Here is a 25400-nt window from a genome sequence, read left to right on the forward strand (position 1 = left end):
TTAGATTCCGATGCTTCACTTAAGGTTTACTGTATCCCTTGGACCATCTTATTGACGATGAAACACAGAAATTGCATCCGAATTTAATACAAAAATCACAATGCCGACTTAAGTACAAGAGGACTGACATTCTAACTTTCTATGATTTGAACCTCTCCTGTGAGTCCAGTTTTAGTTTCAGATGCTTCACTTCAGGTTTACTGTATCCCTGGGACCTTCTTATTGACGATGAAACACACAAATTGCATCCGAATTTAATACAAAAGGCACAATGCCGACTTAAGTACAAGAGGACTGACATTCTAACTTTTTGTGACTTGAAACTCTCCTGTGAGTCCACTTTTAGTTTCCGATGCTTCACTTCAGGTTTACTATAGCTCTTGGACCTTCTTATTGACGATGCAACACAGAAATTGCATCCGAATTTAATACAAAAGGCACAATGCCGACTTAAGTACAAGAGGACTGACATTCTAACTTTCTATGATTTGAACCTCTCCTGTGAGACCAGTTTTAGTTTCCGATGCTTCACTTCAGGTTTACTGTATCCCTGGGACCTTCTTATTGATGATGAAACACAGAAATTGCATCCGAATTTGATGCAAAAGGCAAAATGCCGACTTAAGTAAAAGAGGACTGACACTCTAACATCTATGATTTGAACCTCCCATGTGAGTCCAGTTTTAGTTTCCGATGCTTCACTTCAGGTTTACTGTATCCCTTGGACATTCTTATTGACGATGAAACACAGAAATTGCATCCGAATTTAATACAAATGGCACAATGTCGACTTAAGTACAAGAGGACTGACACTCTCACTTTCTATGATTTGAACCTCTCCTGTGAGTCCAGTTTTAGATTCCGATGCTTCACTTCAGGTTTACAGTATACCTTGCACCTTCTTATTGACGATGAAACACAGAAATTGCATCCGAATTTAATACAAAAATCACAATGCCGTCTTAAGTACAAGAGGACTGACATTCTAACTTTCTGTGATTTGAACCTCTCCTGTGAGTCCAGTTTTAGTTTCCGATGCTTCACTTCAGGTTTACTGTATCCCTTGGACCTTCTTATTGACGATGAAACACAGAAATTGCATCCGAATTTAATACAAAAGGCACAATGCCGACTCAAGTAAAAGAGGACTGACACTCTAACACTCTATGATTTGAACTTCTCCTGCGAGTCCAGTCTTAGATTCCGATGCTTCACTTAAGGTTTACTGTATCCTTTGCACCTTCTTTTTGACGATGAAACGCAGAAAATGCATCGGAATTAAATTCAAAAGGCACAATGCCGACCTAAGTAGAAGTGGACTAGCACTCTCATTTTCTATGATTTGAACCTCTCCTGTGAGTCCAGTTTTAGATTCCGATGTTTCACATCAGTTTTACTGTATACCTTGCACCTTCTTATTGACGATGAAACACAGAAATTGCATCGGAAATAAATTCAAAAGACACAATGCCGACTTAAGTACAAGAGGACTGACACTCTCACTTTCTATGATGTGAACCTCTCCTGTGTGTCCAGTTTTAGATTCCGATGCTTCACTTCAGGTTTACTGTATCCCTTGGACCTGCTTATTGACGATGAAACACAGAGTTTGCATCCGAATTTAATACAAGAGGTACAATGGCGACTTAAGTACAAGAGGACTGACACTCTAACTTTCTATGATTTGAACCTCTCCTGTGAGACCAGTTTTAGATTCCGATGCTTCACTTCAGGTTTACTGTATACCTTGCTCCTTCTTATTGACGATGAGACACAGAAATTGCATCCGAATTTAATACAAAAGGCACAATGCCGACTTAAGTACAAGAGGACTGACATTCTAACTTTCTATGATTTGAACCTCTCCTGTGAGTCCAGTTTTAGATTCCGATGCTTCACTTCAGGTTTATTGTATCCCTTGGACCTTCTTATTGACGATGAAACACAGAAATTGCATCCGAATTTAATTCAAAAATCACAATGCCGACTTAAGTACAAAAGGACTGACACTCTAACTTTCTATGATTTGAACCTTTCCTGTGAGTCCAGTTTTAGATTCCGAAGCTTCACTTCAGGTTTACTGTATCCCTTGGACCTTCTTATTGACGATGAAACACAGAAATTGTATCCGAATTCAATACAAAAGGCACATTGGCGACTTAAGTACAAGTCTACTGACACTCTCAATTTCTAAGATGTGAACCTCTCCTGTGAGTCCAGTTTCAGATTCCGATGCTTCACTTCAGGTTTACAGTATACCTTGTACATTCTTATTGACGATGAAACACAGAAATTGCATCCGTATTTAATACAAAAGGCACAATGCCGACTTAAGTACAAGAGGACTGACATTCTAACACTCTATGATTTGAACCTCTCCTGTGAGTCCAGTTTTAGTTACCGATGCTTCACTTCAGGTTTACTGTATCCCTGGGTCCTTCTTATTGACGATGAAACACAGAAATTGCATCCGAATTTAATACAAAAGGCACAATGCCGACTTTTGTAAAAGAGGACTGACACTCTACCATCTATGATTTGAACCTCCCATGTGAGTCCTGTTTTAGATTCCGATGCTTCACTTCAGGTTTACTGTATCCCTTGGACCTTCTTATTGACGGTGAAACACAGAAATTGATCCGAATTTAATACAAATGGCACAATGTCGACTTAAGTACAAGAGGACTGACACTCTCACTTTCTATGATTTGAACCTCTCCTGTGAGTCCAGTTTTAGATTCCGATGCTTCACTTCAGGTTTACAGTATACCTTGCACCTTCTTATTGACGATGAAACACAGAAATTGCATCCGAATTTAATACAAAAATCACAATGCCGTCTTAAGTACAAGAGGACTGACATTCTAACTTTCTGTGATTTGAACCTCTCCTGTGAGTCCAGTTTTAGATTCCGATGCTTCACTTCAGGTTTACTGTATCCCTTGGACCTTCTTATTGACGATGAAACACAGAAATTGCATCCGAATTGAATACAAAAGGCACAATGCCGACTCAAGTAAAAGAGGACTGGCACTCTAACATTCTATGATTTGAACTTCTTGTGCGAGTCCAGTCTTAGATTCCGATGCTTCACTTAAGGTTTACTGTATCCTTTGCACCTTCTTTTTGACGACGAAACGCAGAAAATGCATCGGAATTAAATTCAAAAGGCACAATGCCGACCTAAGTAGAAGTGGACTAGCACTCTCATTTTCTATGATTTGAACCTCTCCTGTGAGTCCAGTTTTAGATTCCGATGTTTCACATCAGGTTTACTGTATACCTTGCACCTTCTTATTGACGATGAAACACAGAAATTGCATCGGAAATAAATTCAAAAGACACAATGCCGACTTAAGTACAAGAGGACTGACACTCTCACTTTCTATGATGTGAACCTCTCCTGTGAGTCCAGTTTTAGATTCCGATGCTTCACTTCAGGTTTACTGTATCCCTTGGACCTGCTTATTGACGATGAAACACAGAGTTTGCATCCGAATTTAATACAAGAGGTACAATGGCGACTTAAGTACAAGAGGACTGACACTCTAACTTTCTATGATTTGAACCTCTCCTGTGAGACCAGTTTTAGATTCCGATGCTTCACTTCAGGTTTACTGTATACCTTGCTCCTTCTTATTGACGATGAGACACAGAAATTGCATCCGAATTTAATACAAAAGGCACAATGCCGACTTAAGTACAAGAGGACTGACATTCTAACTTTCTATGATTTGAACCTCTCATGTGAATCCAATTTTAGATTCCGATGCTTCACTTCAGGTTTACTGTATCCCTTGGACATTGTTATTGACGATGAAACACAGAAATTGCTCCCCAATTTCATACAAAAGCACAATACCGACTCAAGTACAACAGGAGTGACACTCTAACTTTCTATGATTTGAACCTCTCCTGTGAGTCCAGTTTTAGATTCCGATGCTTCACTTCAGGTTTATTGTATCCCTTGGACCTTCTTATTGACTATGAAACACAGAAATTGCATCCGAATTTAATTCAAAAATCACAATGCCGACTTAAGTACAAAAGGACTGACACTCTAACTTTCTATGATTTGAACCTTTCCTGTGAGTCCAGTTTTAGATTCCGAAGCTTCACTTCAGGTTTACTGTATCCCTTGGACGTTCTTATGGACGATGAAACACAGAAATTGTATCCGAATTCAGTACAAAAGGCACATTGGCGACTTAAGTACAAGTCTACTGACACTCTCAATTTCTATGATGTGAACCTCTCCTGTGAGTCCAGTTTCAGATTCCGATGCTTCACTTCAGGTTTACAGTATACCTTGCACATTCTTATTGACGATGAAACACAGAAATTGCATCCGTATTTAATACAAAAGGCACAATGCCGACTTTAGTAAAAGAGGACTGACACTCTAACATTCTATGATTTGAACCTGTCATGTGAGTCCAGTTTTAGATTCCGATGCTTCACTTCAGGTTTACTGTATCCCTTGGACCTACTTATTGACGATGAAACACAGAAATTGCATCCGAATGTAATACAAAAGGCACAATGCCGACTTAAGTACAAGAGGACTGACATTCTAACTTTCTATGATTTGAACCTCTCCTGTGAGACCAGTTTTAGATTCCGATGCTTCACTTCAGGTTTACTGTTTACCTTGCTCCTTCTTATTGACGATGAGACACAGAAATTGCATCCGAATTTAATACAAAAGGCACAATGCCGACTTAAGTACAAGAGGACTGACATTCTAACTTTCTATGATTTGAACCTCTCATGTGAATCCAATTTTAGATTCCGATGCTTCACTTCAGGTTTACTGTATCCCTTGGACATTGTTATTGACGATGAAACACAGAAATTGCTCCCCAATTTCATACAAAAGCACAATACCGACTCAAGTACAACAGGAGTGACACTCTATCTTTCTATGATTTGAACCTCTCCTGTGAGTCCAGTTTTAGATTCCGAAGCTTCACTTCAGGTTTACTGTATCCCTTGGACCTTCTTATTGACGATGAAACACAGAAATTGTATCAGAATTCAATACAAAAGGCACATTGGCGACTTAAGTACAAGTCTACTGACACTCTCAATTTCTATGATGTGAACCTCTCCTGTGAGTCAAGTTTCAGATTCCGATGCTTCACTTCAGGTTTACAGTATACCTTGCACATTCTTATTGACGATGAAACACAGAAATTGCATCCGTATTTAATACAAAAGGCACAATGCCGACTTTAGTAAAAGAGGACTGACACTCTAACATTATATGATTTGAACCTGTCATGTGAGTCCAGTTTTAGATTCCGATGCTTCACTTCAGGTTTACTGTATCCCTTGGACCTACTTATTGACGATGAAACACAGAAATTGCATCCGAATGTAATACAAAAGGCACAATGCCGACTTAAGTACAAGAGGACTGACATTCTAACTTTCTATGATTTGAACCTCTCCTGTGAGTCCAGTTTTAGTTTCCGATGCTTCACTTCAGGTTTACTGTATCCCTTTTACCTTCATATTGACGACGAAACACAGAAATTGCATCCGAATTTAATACAAAAGGCACAATGGCGACTTAAGTAAAAGAGGACTGACACTCTAAAATTCTATGATTTGAACCTCTCCTGCGAGTCCAGTTTTAGACTCCGATGCTTCACTTCAGGTTTACTGTATCCCTTGGACCTTCTTATTGACGATGAAACACAGAACTTGCATCGGAATTAAATTCCAAAGGCACAATGCCAACCTAAGTAGAAGATGACTGACACTCTCACTTTCTATGATTTGAACCTCTCCTGTGAGTCCAGTTTTAGATTCTGCTGCTTCACTTCAGGTTTACAGTTTACCTTGCACCTTCTTATTGACGATGAAACACAGAAATTGCATCCGAATTTAATACAAAAGGCACAATGCCGACTTAAGTATAAGAGGACTGACATTCTAACTTTCTATGATTTGAACCTCTCCTGTGAGTCCAGTTTTTGTTTCCGATGCTTCACTTCAGGTTTACTGTATCCCTTGGACCTTCTTATTGACGATGAAACACAGAAATTGCAGCCGAATTTAATACAAAAGGCACAATGCCGACTCAAGTAAAAGAGGACTGACACTCTAACATTCTATGATTTGAACTACTCCTGCGAGTCCAGTCTTAGATTCCGATGCTTCACTTAAGGTTTACTGTATCCTTTGCACCTTCTTTTTGACGATGAAACGCAGAAAATGCATCGGAATTAAATTCAAAAGGTACAATGCCGACCTAAGTAGAAGGGACTGACACTCTCATTTTCTATGATTTGAACCTCTCCTGTGAGTCCAGTTTTAGATTCCGATGTTTCACTTGAGGTTTACTGTATACCTTGCACCTTCTTATTGACGATGAAACACAGAAATTGCATCGGAAATAAATTCAAAAGACACAATGCCGACTTAAGTACAAGAGGGCTGACACTCTCACTTTCTATGATGTGAACCTCTCCTGTGAGTCCAGTTTTAGATTCCGATGCTTCACTTCAGGTTTACTGTATCCCTTGGACCTGCTTATTGACGATTAAAGACAGAACTTGCATCCGAATTTAATACAAAAGGCACAATGCCGACTTAAGTAGAAGAGGACTGACACTCTAACATTCTATGATTTGAAGCTCTCCTGTGAGTCCAGTTTTAGATTCCGATGCTTCACTTCAGGTTTACAGTATACCTTGCACGCTTCTTATTGACGATGAAACACAGAAATTGCATCCGAATTTAATACAAATGGCACAATGCCAACTTAAGTACAAGAGGACTGACATTCTAACTTTCTTATGATTTGAACCTCTCCTGTGAGTCCAGTTTTAGTTTCCGATGCTTCACTTCAGGTTTACTGTATCCCTTGGACCTTCTTATTGACGATGAAACACAGAAATTGCATCCGAATTTAATACAAAAGGCACAATGCCGACTTAAGTAAAAGAGGACTGACACTCTAACATTCTATGATTTGAACCTCTCCTGCGAGTCCAGTTTTAGATTCCGATGCTTCACTTAAGGTTTACTGTATCCCTTGGACCTTCTTATTGACGATGAAACACAGAAATTGCATCCGAATTTAATGCAAAAGGCACAATACCGACTCAAGTACCAGAGGAGTGACACTAATTTTCAATGATTTGAATCTCTCCTGTGAGTCCAGTTTTTGACTCCGATGCTTCACTTCAGGTTTACTGTATCCCTTGGACCTTCTTGTTGACGATGAAACACAGAAATTGCATCGGAATTAAATTCAAAAGGCACAATGCCGACCTAAGTAGAAGAGGACTGACACTCTCACTTTCTATTATTTGAACCTCTCCTGTGAGTCCAGTTTTAGATTCTGATGCTTCACTTCAGGTTTACAGTATACCTTGCACCTTCTTATTGACGATGAAACACAGAAATTGCATCCGAATTTAATACAAAAGGCACAATGCCGACTTAAGTACAAGAGGACTGACATTCAAACTTTCTATGATTTGAACCTCTCCTGTAAGACCAGTTTTAGTTTCCGATGCTTCACTTCAGGTTTACTGTATCCCTGGGACCTTCTTATTGACGATGAAACACAGAAATTGCATCCGAATTTAATGCAAAAGGCACAATGCCGACTTAAGTAAAAGAGGACTGACACACTAACATTCTATGATTTGAACCTCCCATGTGAGTCCAGTTTTAGATTCCGATGCTTCACTTCAGGTTTACTGTATACCTTGCACCTCCTTATTGACGATGAAACACAGAAATTGCATCCGAATTTAATACAAAAATCACAATGCCGACTTAAGTACAAGAGGACTGACATTCTAACTTTCTGTGATTTGAACCTCTCCTGTGAGTCCAGTTTTAGTTTCCGATACTTCACTTCAGGTTTACAGTATACCTTGCACCTCCTTATTGACGATGAAACACAGAAATTGCATCCGAATTTAATACAAAAATCACAATGCCGACTTAAGTACAAGAGGACTGACATTCTAACTTTCTGTGATTTGAACCTCTCCTGTGAGTCCAGTTTTAGTTTCCGATGCTTCACTTCAGGTTTACTGTATCCCTTTTACCTTCATATTGACGACGAAACACAGAAATTGCATCCGAATTTAATACAAAAGGCACAATGGCGACTTAAGTAAAAGAGGACTGACACTCTAAAATTCTATGATTTGAACCTCTCCTGCGAGTCCAGTTTTAGACTCCGATGCTTCACTTCAGGTTTACTGTATCCCTGGGACCTTCTTATTGACGATGAAACACAGAAATTGCATCCGAATTTAATACAAATGGCACAATGTCGTCTTAAGTACAAGAGGACTGACACTCTCACTTTCTATGATTTGAACCTCTCCTGTGAGTCCAGTTTTAGATTCCGATGCTTCACTTCAGGTTTACAGTATACCTTGCACCTCCTTATTGACGATGAAACACAGAAATTGCATCCGAATTTAATACAAAAATCACAATGCCGACTTAAGTACAAGAGGACTGACATTCTAACTTTCTGTGATTTGAACCTCTCCTGTGAGTCCGGTTTTAGTTTCCGATACTTCACTTCAGGTTTACTGTATCCCTTGGACCTTCCTATTGACGATGAAAAACAGTAATTGCATCCGAATTTAATACAAAAGGCACAATGCCGACTCAAGTAAAAGAGGACTGACACTCTAACATTCAATGATTTGAACTTCTCCTGCGAGTCCAGTCTTAGATTCCGATGCTTCACTTAAGGTTTACTGTATCCTTTGCACCTTCTTTTTGACGATGAAACGCAGAAAATGCATCGGAATTAAATTAAAAAGGCACAATTCCGACCCAAGTAGAAGTGGACTGACACTCTCATTTTCTATGATTTGAACCTCTCCTGTGAGTCCAGTTTTAGATTCCGATGCTTCACTTCAGGTTTACTGTATACCTTGCACCTTCTTATTGACGATGAAACACAGAAATTGCATCGCAAAAAAATTCAAAAGACACAATGCCGACTTAAATACAAGAGGACTGACACTCTCACTTTCTATGATGTGAACCTCTCCTGTGAGTCCAGTTTTAGATTCCGATGCTTCACTTCAGGTTTACTGTATCCCTTGGACCTGCTTATTGACGATGAAACACAGAGTTTGCATCCGAATTTAATACAAAAGGTACAATGGCGACGTAAGTACAAGAGGACTGACACTCTAACTTTCTATGAATAGAACCTCTCCTGTGAGACCAGTTTTGGATTCCGATGCTTCACTTCAGGTTTACTGTATACCTTGCTCCTTCTTATTGACGATGAGACACAGAAATTGCATCCGAATTTAATACAAAAGGCACAATGCCGACTTAAGTACAAGAGGACTGACGTTCTAACTTTCTATAATTTGAACCTCTCATGTGAATCCAATTTTAGATTCCGATGCTTCACTTCAGGTTTACTGTATCCCTTGGACATTCTTATTGACGATGAAACGCAGAAATTGCTCCCCAATTTAATACAAAAGCACAATACCGACTCAAGTACAACAGGAGTGACACTCTAACATTCTATGATTTGAACCTCTCCTGTGAGTCCAGTTTTAGATTCCGATGCTTCACTTCAGGTTTATTGTATCCCTTGGACCTTCTTATTGACGATGAAACACAGAAATTGCATCCGAATTAAATTCAAAAGTCACAATGCCGACTTAAGTACAAAAGGACTGACACTTTAACTTTCTATGATTTGAACTTTTCCTGTGAGTCCAGTTTCAGATTCCGAAGCTTCACTTCAGGTTTACTGTATCCCTTGGACCTTCTTATTGACGATGAAACACAGAAATTGCATCCGAATGTAATACAAAAGGCACAATGGCGACTTAAGTACAAGTCTACTGACACTCTCAATTTCTATGATGTGAACCTCTCCTGTGAGTCCAGTTTCAGAATCCGATGCTTCACTTCAGGTTTACTGCATACCTTGCACCATGTTATAGACGATGAAACACAGAAATTGCATCGGAATTAAATTCAAAATGCACAATACCGACTTAAGTACAAGAGGACTGACACTCTCACTTTCTGTGATTTGAACCTCTCCTATGAATCCAGTTTTAGATCCCGATGCATCACTTCAGGTTTACTGTATCCCTTGGACCTTTTTATTGACGATGATACACAGAGTTTGCATCCAAAATTTAATACAAAAGGTACAATGCCGACTTAAGTACAAGAGGACATACACTCTTACTTTCTATGATTTGAACCTCTCCTGTGAATCCAGTTTTAGATTCCGATGTTTCACTTCAGGTTTATTGTATTCCTTGGACCATCTTATTGACTATGAAACACAGGAATTGCATCTGAATTTAATACAAATGGATTATTTGCCAACTTAAGTACAAGAGGACTGACACTCTCTCTTTCTATGATTTGGACCTCTCCTGTGAGTCCAGTTTTAGATTCCGATGCTTTACTTCAGGTTTACTGTATCGCTTGGGCCTTCTTATTGATGATGAAACACAGAAATTGCATCCGAATTTAATACAAATGCTACAATGCCGACTCAAGTACAAGAGTACTGACACTCTCACTTTCTATGATTTGAACCTCTCCTGTGAGTCCAGTTTTAGTTTCCGATGCTTCACTTCAGGTTTACTGTATCCCTTGCACCTTCTTATTGACGATGAAACACAGAAATTGCATCCGAATTTAATACAAAAGGCACAATGCCGACTTAAGTACAAGAGGACTGACATTCTAATTTTCTATGATTTGAACCTCTCCTGTGAGTCCAGTTTTAGTTTCCGATGCTTCACTTCAGGTTTACTGTACCCCTGGGACCTTCTTATTGACGATGAAACACAGAAATTGCATCCGAATTTAATACAAAAGCCACAATGCCGACTTAAGTAAAAGAGGACTGACACTCTAACATTCTATGATTTGAACCTCTCATGTGAGTCTAGTTTTAGATTCCGATGCTTCACTTCAGGTTTACTGTATCCCTTGGACCTACTTATTGACGATGAAACACAGAAATTGCATCCGAATTTAATACAAATGGCACAATGTCGACTTAAGTACAAGAGGACTGACACTCTCACTTTCTATGATTTGAACCTCTCCTGTGAGTCCAGTTTTAGATTCCGATGATTCACTTCAGGTTTACAGTATTCCTTGCACCTTCTAATTGACGATGAAACACAGAAATTGCATCCGAATGTAATACAAAAGGCACAATGCCGACTTAAGTACAAGAGGACTGACATTCTAACTTTCTAAGATTTAAACCTCTCCTGTGAGTCCAGTTTTAGTTTCCGATGCTTCACTTCAGGTTTACTGTATCCCTTGGACCTTCTTATTGACGATGAAACACAGAAATTGCATCCGAATATAATACAAAGGGCACAATGCCGACTAAACTAAAAGAGGACTGACACTCTAACATTCTATGATTTGAACCTCACCTGTGAGTCCAGTTTTAGATTCCGATGCTTCACTTCAGGTTTACAGTATACCTTGCACCTTCTTATTGACGATGAAACACAGAAATTGCATCCGAATTTAATACAAAAGGCACAATGCCGACTTAAGTGCAAGTGGACTGACATTCTAACTTTCTATGATTTGAACCTCTCCTGTGAGTCCAGTTTTAGTTTCCGATGCTTCACTTCAGGTTTACTGTATACCTTGCTCCTTCTTATTGACGATGAGACACAGAAATTGCATCCGAATTTAATACAAAAGGCGCAATGCCGACTTAAGTACAAGAGGACTGACATTCTAACTTTCTATGATTTGAACCTCTCATGTGAATCCAATTTTAGATTCCGATGCTTTACTTCAGGTTTACTGTATCCCGTGGACATTCTTATTGACGATGAAACGCAGAAATTGCTCCCCAATTTAATACAAAAGCACAATACCGACTCAAGTACAACAGGAGTGACACTCTAACATTCTATGATTTGAACTTCTCCTGTGAGTCCAGTTTTAGATTCCGAAGCTTAACTTCAGGTTTATTGTATCCCTTGGACCTTCTTATTGACGATGAAACACAGAAATTGCATCCGAATTAAATTCAAAAATCACAATGCCGACTTAAGTACAAAAGGACTGACACTCTAACTTTCTATGATTTGAACTTTTCCTGTGAGTCCAGTTTTAGATTCTGAAGCTTCACTTCAGGTTTACTGTATCCCTTGGACCTTCTTATTGACGATGAAACACAGAAATTGCATCCAAATTTAATACAAAAGGTACAATGCCGACTTAAGTACAAGAGGACATACACTCTTACTTTCTATGATTTGAACCTCTCCTGTGAGTCCAGTTTTAGATTCCGATGTTTCACTTCAGGTTTATTGTATTCCTTGGACCATCTTATTGACTATGAAACACAGGAATTGCATCCGAATTTAATACAAATGGATTATTTGCCAACTTAAGTACAAGAGGACTGACACTCTCTCTTTCTATGATTTGAACCTCTCCTGTGAGTCCGGTTTTAAATTCCGATGCTTCACTTCAGGTTTACTGTATACCTTGCACCTTCTTATTGACGACGAAACATAGAAATTGCATCGGAATTTAATGCAAAAGCCACAATACCGACTTAAATAAAAGAGGACTAACACTCTAACTTTCTATGACTTGAAACTCTCATGTGAGTCCAGTTTTAGATTCCGATGCTTCACTTCAGGTTTACTGTATCCCTTGGACCTTCTTATTGACGATGAAACACAGAAATTGCATCCGAATTTAATACAAATGGCACAATGTCGACTTAAGTACAAGAGGACTGACACTCTCACTTTCTGTGATTTGAACCTCTCCTGTGAGTCCAGTTTTTGATTCCGATGCTTCACTTCAGGTTTACAGTATACCGTGCACCTTCTTATTGACGATGAAACACAGAAATTGCATCCGAATTTAACACAAAAGGCACAATGCCGACTTAAGTACAAGAGGACTGACATTCTAACTTTCTATGATTTGAACCTCTCCTGTGAGTCCAGTTTTAGTTTCCGATGCTTCTCTTCAGGTTTACTGTATCCCTTGGACCTTCTTATTGACGATGAAACACAGAAATTGCATCGGAATTTAATACAAAAGGCTCAATGCCGACTTAAGTAAAAGAGGACTGACACTCTAACATTCTATGATTTGAACCTCTCCTGCGAGTCCAGTTTTAGATTCCGATGCTTCACTTAAGGTTTACTGTATCCCTTGGACCTTCTTATTGACGATGAAACACAGAAATTGCATCCGAATTTAATACAAAAGGCACAATACCGACTCAAGTACCAGCGGAGTGACACTCTAATTTTCAATGATTTGAATCTCTCCTGTGAGTCCAGTTTTAGACTCCGATGCTTCACTTCAGGTTTACTGTATCCCTTGCACCTTCTTATTGACGATGGAACACAGAAATTGCATCCGAATTTAATACAAAAGGCACAATGCCGACTTAAGTACAAGTGGACTGACATTCTAATTTTCTATGATTTCAACCTCTCCTGTGAGTCCAGTTTTAGTTTCCGATGCTTCACTTCAGGTTTACTGTATCCCTGGGACCTTCTTATTGACGATGAAACACAGAAATTGCATCCGAATTTAATACAAAAGCCACAATGCCGACTTAAGTATAAGAGGACTGACACTCTAACATTCTATGATTTGAACCTCTCATGTGAGTCTAGTTTTAGATTCCGGTGCTTCACTTCAGGTTTACTGTATCCCTTGGACCTACTTATTGACGATGAAACACAGAAATTGCATCCGAATTTAATACAAATGGCACAATGTCGACTTAAGTACAAGAGGACTGACACTCTCACTTTCTATGATTTGAACCTCTCCTGTGAGTCCAGTTTTAGATTCCGATGCTTCACTTCAGGTTTACAGTATTCCTTGCACCTTCTAATTGACGATGAAACACAGAAATTGCATCCGAATGTAATACAAAAGGCACAATGCCGACTTAAGTACAAGAGGACTGACATTCTAACTTTCTAAGATTTGAACCTCTCCTGTGAGTCCAGTTTTAGTTTCCGATGCTTCACTTCAGGTTTACTGTATCCCTTGGACCTTCTTATTGACGATGAAACACAGAAATTGCATCCGAATATAATACAAAAGGCACAATGCCGACTAAACTAAAAGAGGACTGACACTCTAACATTCTATGATTTGAACCTCTCCTGTGAGTCCAGTTTTAGATTCCGATGCTTCACTTCAGGTTTACAGTATACCTTGCACCTTCTTATTGACGATGAAACACAGAAATTGCATCCGAATTTAATACAAAAGGCACAATGCCGACTTAAGTACAAGAGGACTGACATTCTAACTTTCTATGATTTGAACCTCTCCTGTGAGTCCAGTTTTAGTTTCCGATGCTTCACTTCAGGTTTACTGTATACCTTGCTCCTTCTTATTGACGATGAGACACAGAAATTGCATCCGAATTTAATACAAAAGGCGCAATGCCGACTTAAGTACAAGACGACTGACATTCTAACTTTCTATGATTTGAACCTCTCATGTGAATCCAATTTTAGATTCCGATGCTTCACTTCAGGTTTACTGTATCCCTTGGACATTCTTATTGACGATGAAACGCAGAAATTGCTCCCCAATTTAATACAAAAGCACAATACCGACTCAAGTACAACAGGAGTGACACTCTAACATTCTATGATTTGAACTTCTCCTGTGAGTCCAGTTTTAGATTCCGATGCTTAACTTCAGGTTTATTGTATCCCTTGGACCTTCTTATTGACGATGAAACACAGAAATTGCATCCGAATTAAATTCAAAAATCACAATGCCGACTTAAGTACAAAAGGACTGACACTCTAACTTTCTATGATTTGAACTTTTCCTGTGAGTCCAGTTTTAGATTCTGAAGCTTCACTTCAGGTTTACTGTATCCCTTGGACCTTCTTATTGACGATGAAACACAGAAATTGCATCCAAATTTAATACAAAAGGTACAATGCCGACTTCAGTACAAGAGGACATATACTCTTACTTTCTATGATTTGAACCTCTCCTGTGAGTCCAGTTTTAGATTCCGATGTTTCACTTCAGGTTTATTGTATTCCTTGGACCATCTTATTGACTATGAAACACAGGAATTGCATCCGAATTTAATACAAATGGATTATTTGCCAACTTAAGTACAAGAGGACTGACACTCTCTCTTTCTATGATTTGAACCTCTCCTGTGAGTCCGGTTTTAAATTCCGATGCTTCACTTCAGGTTTACTGTATACCTTGCACCTTCTTATTGACGACGAAACATAGAAATTGCATCGGAATTTAATGCAAAAGCCACAATACCGACTTAAATAAAAGAGGACTAACACTCTAACTTTCTATGACTTGAAACTCTAATGCGAGTCCAGTTTTAGATTCCGATGCTTCACTTCAGGTTTACTGTATCCCTTGGACCTTCGTATTGACGATGAAACACAGAAATTGCATCCGAATTTAATACAAATGGCACAATGTCGACTTAAGTACAAGAGGACTGACACTCTCACTTTCTGTGATTTGAACCTCTCCTGTGAGTCCAGTTTTTGATTCCGATGCTTCACTTCAGGTTTACAGTATACCGTGCACCTTCTTATTGACGATGAAACACAGAAATTGCATCCGAATTTAACACAAAAGGCACAATGCCGACTTAAGTACAAGAGGACTGACATTCTAACTTTCTATGATTTGAACCTCTCCTGTGAGTCCAGTTTTAGTTTCCGATGCTTCTCTTCAGGTTTACTGTATCCCTTGGACCTTCTTATTGACGATGAAACACAGAAATTGCATCGGAATTTAATACAAAAGGCTCAATGCCGACTTAAGTAAAAGAGGACTGACACTCTAACATTCTATGATTTGAACCTCTCCTGCGAGTCCAGTTTTAGATTCCGATGCTTCACTTAAGGTTTACTGTATCCCTTGGACCTTCTTATTGACGATGAAACACAGAAATTGCATCCGAATTTAATACAAAAGGCACAATACCGACTCAAGTACCAGCGGAGTGACACTCTAATTTTCAATGATTTGAATCTCTCCTGTGAGTCCAGTTTTAGACTCCGATGCTTCACTTCAGGTTTACTGTATCCCTTGGACCTTCTTATTGACGATGAAACACAGAAAATGCATAGGAATTAAATTCAAAAGGCACAATGCCGACCTAAGTAGAAGAGGACTGACACTCTCACTTTCTATGATTTTAACCTCTCCTGTGAGTCCAGTTTTAGATTCTGATGCTTCACTTCAGGTTTACAGTATACCTTGCACCCTCTTATTGACGATGAAACACAGAAATTGCATCCGAATTTAATACAAAAGGCACAATGCCGACTTAAGTACAAGAGGACTGACATTCTAACTTTCTATGATTTGAACCTCTCCTGTGAGTCCAGTTTTAGTTTCCGATGCTTCACTTCAGGTTTACTGTATCCCTGGGACCTTCTTATTGACGATGAAACACAGAAATTGCATCCGAATTTAATACAAAAGGCACAATGACGACTTAAGTAAAAGAGGACTGACACTCTAACATTCTATGATTTGAACCTCTCATGTGAGTCCAGTTTTAGATTCCGATGCTTCACTTCAGGTTTACTGTATCCCTTGGACCTACTTATTGACGATGAAACACAGAAATTGCATCCGAATTTAATACAAATGGCACAATGTCGACTTAAGTACAAGAGGACTGACACTCTCACTTTCTATGATTTGAACCTCTCCTGTGAGTCCAGTTTTAGATTCCGATGCTTCACTTCAGGTTTACAGTATTCCTTGCACCTTCTAATTGACGATGAAACACAGAAATTGCATCCGAATGTAATACAAAAGGCACAATGCCGACTTAAGTACAAGAGGACTGACATTCTAACTTTCTATGATTTGAACCTCTCCTGTGAGTCCAGTTTTAGTTTCCGATGCTTCACTTCAGGTTTACTGTATCCCTTGGACCTTCTTATTGACGATGAAACACAGAAATTGCATCCGAATTTAATACAAAAGGCACAATGCCGACTAAACTAAAAGAGGACTGACACTCTAACATTCTATGATTTGAAACTCTCCTGTGAGTCCAGTTTTAGATTCCGATGGTTCACTTCAGGTTTACAGTATACCTTGCACCTTCTTATTGACGATGAAACACAGAAATTGCATCCGAATTTAATACAAAAGGCACAATGCCGACTTAAGTACAAGAGGACTGACATTCTAACTTTCTATGATTTGAACCTCTCCTGTGAGTCCAGTTTTAGTTTCCGATGCTTCACTTCACGTTTACTGTATACCTTGCTCCTTCTTATTGACGATGAGACACAGAAATTGCATCCGAATTTAATACAAAAGACACAATGCCGACTTAAGTACAAGAGGACTGACATTCTAACTTTCTATGATTTGAACCTCTCCTGTGAGTCCAATTTTAGATTCCATTGCTTCACTTCAGGTTTACTGTATCCCTTGGACATTCTTATTGACGATGAAACGCAGAAATTGCTCCCCAATTTAATACAAAAGCACAATACCGACTCAATTACAACAGGAGTGACACTCTAACATTCTATGATTTGAACCTCTCCTGTGAGTCCAGTTTTAGATTCCGATGCTTCACTTCAGGTTTATTGTATCCCTTGGACCATCTTATTGACGATGAAACACAGAAATTGCATCCGAATTAAATTCAAAAATCACAATGCCGACTTAAGTACAAAAGGTCTGACACTCTAATTTTCTGTGATTTGAACTTTTCCTGTGAGTCCAGTTTTAGATTCCGAAGCTTCACTTCAGGTTTACTGTATCCCTTGGACCTTCTTATTGACGATGAAACACAGAAATTGCATCCGAATGTAATACAAAAGGCACAATGGCGACTTAAGTACAAGTCTACTGACACTCTCAATTTCTATGATGTGAACCTCTCCTGTGAGTCCAGTTTCACAATCCGATGCTTCACTTCAGGTTTACTGCATACCTTGCACCATGTTATTGACGATGAAACACAGAAATTGCATCCGAATGTAATACAAAAGCCACAATACCGACTTAAATAAAAGAGGACTAACAGTCTAACTTTCTATGACTTGAAACTCTCATGTGAGTCCAGTTTTAGATTCCGATGCTTCACTTCAGGTTTACTGTATCCCTTGGACCTTCTTATTGACGATGAAACACAGAAATTGCATCCGAATTTAATACAAATGGCACAATGTCGACTTAAGTACAAGAGGACTGACACTCTCACTTTCTGTGATTTGAACCTCTCCTGTGAGTCCAGTTTTAGATTCCGATGCTTCACTTCAGGTTTACAGTATACCTTGCACCTTCTTATTGACGATGAAACACAGAAATTGCATCCGAATTTAACACAAAAGGCACAATGCCGACTTAAGTACAAGAGGACTGACATTCTAACTTTCTATGATTTGAACCTCTCCTGTGAGTCCAGTTTTAGTTTCCGATGCTTCACTTCAGGTTTACTGTATCCCTTGGACCTTCTTATTGACGATGAAACACAGAAATTGCATCCGAATTTAATACAAAAGGCACAATGCCAACTAAACTAAAAGAGGACTGACACTCTAACATTCTATGATTTGAACCTCTCCTGTGAGTCCAGTTTTAGATTCCGATGCTTCACTTCAGGTTTACAGTATACCTTGCACCTTCTTATTGACGATGAAACACAGAAATTGCATCCGAATTTAATACAAAAGGCACAATGCCGACTTCAGTACAAGAGGACTGACATTCTAACTTTCTATGATTTGAACCTCTCCTGTGAGTCCAGTTTTAGTTTCCGATGCTTCACTTCACGTTTACTGTATACCTTGCTCCTTCTTATTGACGATGAGACACAGAAATTGCATCCGACTTTAATACAAAAGACACAATGCCGACTTAAGTACAAGAGGACTGACATTCTAACTTTCTATGATTTGAACCTCTCATGTGAATCCAATTTTAGATTCCATTGCTTCACTTCAGGTTTACTGTATCCCTTGGACATTCTTATTGACGATGAAACGCAGAAATTGCTCCCTAATTTAATACAAAAGCACAATACCGACTCAATTACAACAGGAGTGACACTCTAACATTCTATGATTTGAACCTCTCCTGTGAGTCCAGTTTTAGATTCCGATGCTTCACTTCAGGTTTATTGTATCCCTTGGACCTTCTTATTGACGATGAAACACAGAAATTGCATCCGAATTAAATTCAAAAATCACAATGCCGACTTAAGTACAAAGGGTCTGACACTCTAATTTTCTGTGATTTGAACTTTTCCTGGGAGTCCAGTTTTAGATTCCGAAGCTTCACTTCAGGTTTACTGTATCCCTTGGACCTTCTTATTGACGATGAAACACAGAAATTGCATCCGAATGTAATACAAAAGGCACAATGGCGACTTAAGTACAATTCTACTGACACTCTCAATTTCTATGATGTGAACCTCTCCTGTGAGTCCAGTTTCACAATCCGATGCTTCACTTCAGGTTTACTGCATACCTTGCACCATGTTATTGACGATGAAACACAGAAATTGCATCGGAATTAAATTCAAAATGCACAATACCGACTTAAGTACAAGAGGACTGACACTCTCCCTTTCTATGATTTGAACCTCTCCTGTGAGTCCGGTTTTAAATTCCGATGCTTCACTTCATGTTTACTGTATACCTTGCACCTTCTTATTGACGACGAAACATAGATATTGCATCGGAATTTAATGCAAAAGCCACAATACCGACTTAAATAAAAGAGGACTAACAGTCTAACTTTCTATGACTTGAAACTCTCATGTGAGTCCAGTTTTAGATTCCGATGCTTCACTTCAGGTTTACTGTATCCCTTGGACCTTCTTATTGACGATGAAACACAGAAATTGAATCCGAATTTAATACAAATGGCACAATGTCGACTTAAGTACAAGAGGACTGACACTCTCACTTTCTGTGATTTGAACCTCTCCTGTGAGTCCAGTTTTAGATTCCGATGCTTCACTTCAGGTTTACAGTATACCTTGCACCTTCTTATTGACGATGAAACACAGAAATTGCATCCGAATTTAACACAAAAGGCACAATGCCGACTTAAGTACAAGAGGACTGACATACTAACTTTCTATGATTTGAACCTCTCCTGTGAGTCCAGTTTTAGTTTCCGATGCTTCACTTCAGGTTTACTGTATCCCTTGGACCTTCTTATTGACGATGAAACACAGAAATTGCATCCGAATTTAATACAAAAGGCACAATGCCGACTAAACTAAAAGAGGACTGACACTCTAACATTCTATGATTTGAACCTCTCCTGTGAGTCCAGTTTTAGATTCCGATGCTTCACTTCAGGTTTACAGTACACCTTGCACCTTCTTATTGACGATGAAACCTAGAAATTGCATCCGAATTTAATACAAAAGGCACAATGCCGACTTAAGTACAAGAGGACTGACATTCTAACTTTCTATGATTTGAACCTCTCCTGTGAGTCCAGTTTTAGTTTCCGATGCTTCACTTCAGGTTTACTGTATCCCTTGGACCTTCTTATTGACGATGAAACAGAGAAATTGCATCCGAATTTAATACAAAAGGCACAATGCCGACTTAAGTAAAAGAGGGCTGACACTCTAACATTCTATGATTTGAACCTCTCCTGCGAGTGCAGTTTTAGATTCCGATGCTTCACTTAAGGTTTACTGTATCCCTTGGACTTTCTTATTGACGATGAAACACAGAAATTGTATCCGAATTTAATACAAAAGGCACAATACCGACTCAAGTACCAGAGGAGTGACACTCTAATTTTCAATGATTTGAATCTCACCTGTGAGTCCAGTTTTAGACTCCGATGCTTCACTTCAGGTTTACTGTATCCCTTGGACCTTCTTATTGACGATGAAACACAGAAATTGCATCGGAATTAAATTCAAAAGGCACAATGCCGACCTAAGTAGAAGATGACTGACACTCTCACTTTCTATGATTTGTACCTCTCCTGTGAGTCCAGTTTTAGATTCTGATGCTTCACTTCAGGTTTACAGTATATATTGCACCTTCTTATTGACGATGAAACACAGAAATTGCATCCGAATTTAATACAAAAGGCACAATACCGACTCAAGTACCAGAGGAGTGACACTCTAATTTTCAATGATTTGAATCTCACCTGTGAGTCCAGTTTTAGACTCCGATGCTTCACTTCAGGTTTACTGTATCCCTGGGACCTTCTTATTGACGATGAAACACAGAAATTGCATCCGAATTTAATACAAAAGGCACAATGCCGACTTAAGTAAGAGAGGACTGACACTCTAACATTCTATGATTTGAACCAATCATGTGAGTCCAGTTTTAGATTCCGATGCTTCACTTCAGGTTTACTGTATCCCTTGGACCTACTTATTGACGATGAAACACAGAAATTGCTTCCGAATTTAATACAATTGGCACAATGTCGACTTAAGTACAAGAGGACTGACACTCTCACTTTCTATGATTTGCCCCTCTCGTGTGATTCCAGTTTTAGATTCCGATGCTTCACTTCAGGTTTACTGTATCCCTTGGACCTTCTTATTGACGATGAAACACAGAAATTGCATCCGAATTTAATACAAATAGCACAATGCCGACTTAAGTACAAGAGGACATACACTCTTACTTTCTATGATTTGAACCTCTCCTGTGAGTCCAGTTTTAGATTCCGATGTTTCACTTCAGGTTTATTGTATTCCTTGGACCATCTTATTGACTATGAAACACAGGAATTGCATCCGAATTTAATACAAACGGATTATTTGCCATCTTAAGTACAAGAGGACTGACACTCTCTCTTTCTGTGATTTGAACCTCTCCTGTGAGTCCGGTTTTAAATTCCGATGCTTCACTTCAGGTTTACTGTATACCTTGCACCTTCTTATTGACGACGAAACATAGAAATTGCATCGGAATTTAATGCAAAAGCCACAATACCGACTTAAATGAAAGAGGACTAACACTCTAACTTTCTATGACTTGAAACTCTCATTTGAGTCCAGTTTTAGATTCCGATGCTTCACTTCAGGTTTACTGTATCCCTTGGACCTTCTTATTGACGATGAAACACAGAAATTGCATCCGAATTTAATACAAATGGCACAATGTCGACTTAAGTACAAGAGGACTGACACTCTCACTTTCTGTGATTTGAACCTCTCCTGTGAGTCCAGTTTTAGATTCCGAAGCTTCACTTCAGGTTTACTGTATCCCTTGGACCTACTTATTGACGATGAAACACAGAAATTGCATCCTAATTTAATACAAATGGCACAATGTCGACTTAAGTACAAGAGGACTGACACTCTCACTTTCTATGATTTGAACCTCTCCTGTGAGTCCAGTTTTAGATTCCGATGCTTCACTTCATGTTTACAGTATTCCTTGCACCTTTTAATTGACGATGAAACACAGAAATAGCTTCCGAATGTAATACAAAAGGCACAATGCCGACTTAAGTACAAGAGGACTGACATTCTAACTTTCTATGATTTTAACCTCTCCTGTGAGTCCAGTTTTAGTTTCCGATGCTTCACTTCAGGTTTACTGTATCCCTTGGACCTTCTTATTGACGATGAAACACAGAAATTGCATCCGAATTTAATACAAAAGGCACAATGCCGACTAAACTAAAAGAGGACTGACACTCTAACATTCTATGATTTGAACCTCTCCTGTGAGTCCAGTTTTAGATTCCGATGCTTCACTTCAGGTTTACAGTATACCTTGCACCTTCTTATTGACGATGAAACACAGAAATTGCATCCGAATTTAATACAAAAGGCACAATGCCGACTTAAGTACAAGAGGACTGACATTCTAACTTTCCATGATTTGAACCTCTCCTGTGAGTCCAGTTTTAGTTTACGATGCTTCACTTCACGTTTACTGTATACCTTGCTCCTTCTTATTGACGATGAGACACAGAAATTGCATCCGAATTTAATACAAAAGACACAATGCCGACTTAAGTCCAAGAGGACTGACATTCTAACTTTCTATGATTTGAACCTCTCATGTTAATCCAATTTTAGATTCCATTGCTTCACTTCAGGTTTACTGTATCCCTTGGACATTCTTATTGACGATGAAACGCAGAAATAGCTCCCCAATTTAATACAAAAGCACAATACCGACTCAAGTACAACAGGAGTGACACTCTAACATTCTATGATTTGAACCTCTCCTGTGAGTCCAGTTTTAGATTCCGATGCTTCACTTCAGGTTTATTGTATCCCTTGGACCTTCTTATTGACGATGAAACACAGAAATTGCATCCGAATTAAATTCGAAAATCACAATGCCGACTTAAGTACAAAAGGACTGACACTCTAATTTTCTGTGATTTGAACTTTTCCTGTGAGTCCAGTTTTAGATTCCGATGCTTCACTTCAGGTTTACTGTATCCCTTGGACCTTCTTATTGACGATGAAACACAGAAATTGCATCCGAATTTAATACAAATGGCACAATGTCGACATAAGTACAAGAGGACTGACACTCTCACTTTCTGTGATTTGAACCTCTCCTGTGAGTCCAGTTTTAGATTCCGATGCTTCACTTCAGGTTTACAGTATACCTTGCACCTTCTTATTGACGATGAAACACAGAAATTGTATCCGAATTTAACACAAAAGGCACAATGCCGACTTAAGTACAAGAGGACTGACATTCTAACTTTCTATGATTTGAACCTCTCCTGTGAGTCCAGTTTTAGTTTCCGATGCTTCACTTCAGGTTTACTGTATCCCTTGGACCTACTTATTGACGATGAAACACAGAAATTGCATCCGAATTTAATACAAAAGGCTCAATGCCGACTTAAGTAAAAGAGGACTGACACTCTAACATTCTATGATTTGAACCTCTCCTGCGAGTCCAGTTTTAGATTCCGATGCTTCACTTAAGGTTTACTGTATCCCTTGGACCTTCTTATTGACGATGAAACACAGAAATTGCATCCGAATTTAATACAAAAGGCACAATACCGACTCAAGTACCAGTGGAGTGACACTCTAATTTTCAATGATTTGAATCTCTCCTGTGAGTCCAGTTTTAGACTCCGATGCTTCACTTCAGGTTTACTGTATCCCTTGGACCTTCTTATTGACGATGAAACACAGAAATTGCATCGGAATTAAATTCAAAAGGCACAATGCCGACCTAAGTAGAAGAGGACTGACACTCCCACTTTCTATGATTTGAACCCCTCCTGTGAGTCCAGTTTTAGATTCTGATGCTTCACTTCAGGTTTACAGTATACCTTGCACCTTCTTATTGACGATGAAACACAGAAATTGCATCCGAATTTAATACAAAAGGCACAATGGCGACTTAAGTACAAGAGGAGTGACATTCTAACTTTCTATGATTTGAACCTCTCCTGTGAGTCCAGTTTTAGTTTCCGATGCTTCACTTCAGGTTTACTGTATCATTGGGACCTTCTTATTGACGATGAAACACAGAAATTGCATCCGAATTTAATACAAAAGGCACAATGCCGACTTAAGTAAAAGAGGACTGACGCTCTAACATTCTATGATTTGAACCTCTCATGTGAGTCCAGTTTTAGATTCCGATGCTTCACTTCAGGTTTACTGTATCCCTTGGACCTACTTATTGACGATGAAACACAGAAATTGCATCCGAATTTAATACAAATGGCACAATGTCGACTTAAGTACAAGAGGACTGACACTCTCACTTTCTATGATTTGATCCTCTCCTGTGAGTCCAGTTTTAGATTCCGATGCTTCACTTCAGGTTTACAGTATTCCTTGCACCTTCTAATTGACGATGAAACACAGAAATTGCATCCGAATGTAATACAAAAGGCACAATGCCGACTTAAGTACAAGAGGACTGACATTCTAACTTTCTATGATTTGAACCTCTCCTGTGAGTCCAGTTTTAGTTTCCGATGCTTCACTTCAGGTTTACTGTATCCCTTGGACCTTCTTATTGACGATGAAACACAGAAATTGCATCCGAATTTAATACAAAAGGCACAATGCCGACTAAACTAAAAGAGGACTGACACTCTAACATTCTATGATTTGAACCTCTCCTGTGAGTCCAGTTTTAGATTCCGATGCTTCACTTCAGGTTTACAGTATACCTTGCACCTTCTTATTGACGATGAAACCTAGAAATTGCATCCGAATTTAATACAAAAGGCACAATGCCGACTTAAGTACAAGAGGACTGACATTCTAACTTTCTATGATTTGAACCTCTCCTGTGAGTCCAGTTTTAGTTTCCGATGCTTCACTTCAGGTTCACTGTATCCCTTGGACCTTCTTATTGACGATGAAACAGAGAAATTGCATCCGAATTTAATAAAAAAGGCAC

Source organism: Schistocerca americana, chromosome 11 (genome assembly GCF_021461395.2).
Source record: "Schistocerca americana isolate TAMUIC-IGC-003095 chromosome 11, iqSchAmer2.1, whole genome shotgun sequence".
NCBI lineage: Eukaryota > Metazoa > Arthropoda > Insecta > Orthoptera > Acrididae > Schistocerca > Schistocerca americana.